We start from the raw sequence: 1,796 nt of genomic DNA on the forward strand, positions 1-1,796 counted from the left end.
CACTCCGTCAGGGCCGAGGGTGGAGCAGGCGGGGTGTACAGATGTCAGCAACGCACGACGGTCGCACAAGTACTGTAGGGCTATGAGCAGGGGGCGGGGTTAGGGTGGAGCCTGCTGTCACCGCCTTTTCAGTCATGATTATGGGCGTGGTTGGGGGGTGGAGCCTGCTGTTACCGTCTTTTCAGTCAGTGTTGTGGGCGGGGTAGGGGGTGGAGCCTGCTGTTACCGTCTTTTCAGTCAGTGTTATGGGCGGGAAACATCTGTGGTGACGCAGTAGGATGACCTGACGCGCGGCCGGAGGTAGCGGCCGTCTGAGGAGATGCTGGTGATAGCGGACAGGGTTGTCAGCCGTCTAGATGTTACTGGTCAAACTTTCTTCAGTGTCAATGAATAAAATGTGCTTGTTCTCAGTAAGAGAAACGGAGTAATTGTGTAGATAGGACACCTTTTAACCCTTTGCAATCCAATTTGCATGCGCAATGGATGCATTACTATGCGCTGTTATGTGCACAAATCAAGCTTGTTCATGTCGCAATTGCGCTGTGCTAAAGCATGTGCGAATATACTCGTGTGAGGTGTATGTATCCGTATGTGAGCCTCGAGCACCAATGAAGTTTAAAAACAAGCATTTATTAGAACGTCTGGCTAAAGACATAGGATTACCATCCAGCGCTTTAAAAAGGTTGTCCCGCGCCGAAACGGGTTTTTTTTTTAATTCAATAGGTCCCCCGTTCGGCGCGAGACAAACCCAAGGGATGGGTTAACAAAAAAAAAAGGTTTAGTACTTACCCGAAACCCCGCGCTGCGGCGACTTCTTACTTACCTTACCAAGATGGCCGCCGGGATCTTCACCCACGATGCACCGCGGGTCTTTTCCCATGGTGCACCGTGGGCTCTGTGCGGTCCATTGCCGATTCCAGCCTCCTGATTGGCTGGAATCGGCACACGTGACGGGGCGGAGCTACGAGGACCAGCTCTCCGGCACGAGCGGCCCCATTCACCAGGGAGAAGACCGGACTGCGCAAGCGCGTCTAATCGGGCGATTAGACGCTGAAATTAGACGGCACCATGGCGACGGGGACGCTAGCAACGGAGCAGGTAAGTGAATAACTTCTGTATGGCTCATAATTAATGCACGATGTACATTACAAAGTGCATTAATATGGCCATACAGAAGTGTATAACCCCACTTGCTTTCGCGGGACAACCCCTTTAACCTCTACCAGCCCCACCCATAAATGTGCGCCCTGACTAGGTAGCTGCAGTCTGTGTGCTCTTCAGCCCTTCGCAGGCGATGTTTAGTACTGCCATGCCATAGTGTGTGCGTGTGTATATATGCGTGTATATATATGTATGTGTATGTGTATATATATGTATGTGTGTGTGTGTGTGTATATATACCGTATGTTTTGTTCTATTAGACGCACCCCCGTTTTAGAGCGGGAAAATAGGGGACAGCGCAGGGTTAGTGCCGGGTGACAGAGCAGAGGGAGCAGCAGAGGTCTGAAAAACCGGCGCTCCATGTCACAGCGGTGCTTATGTGCAGCAGCAGGAGGAAGGAAGGAAGGAAGGAAGCCGTTTGGTGGAGGCGGGGAGCAGCAGTAGTACCTACCGGCGCTCACGACCAATCAGAGGTATGTATGGGTGGCAGTGGGGAGGAGACTGGTCGCACATTTGTTCTGTGATCGCGAGTTTAACACGCAATCGTGCAAACTAAATCGCGTTCGCGCGTTAAATTCGCGATCTCGCTAAAAATGGCGATCGGAACAAATTTTTTGGCACATTCTCTTTATAAG

This window comes from Eleutherodactylus coqui, chromosome 8 (genome assembly GCF_035609145.1).
Source record: "Eleutherodactylus coqui strain aEleCoq1 chromosome 8, aEleCoq1.hap1, whole genome shotgun sequence".
Taxonomy (NCBI): domain Eukaryota; kingdom Metazoa; phylum Chordata; class Amphibia; order Anura; family Eleutherodactylidae; genus Eleutherodactylus; species Eleutherodactylus coqui.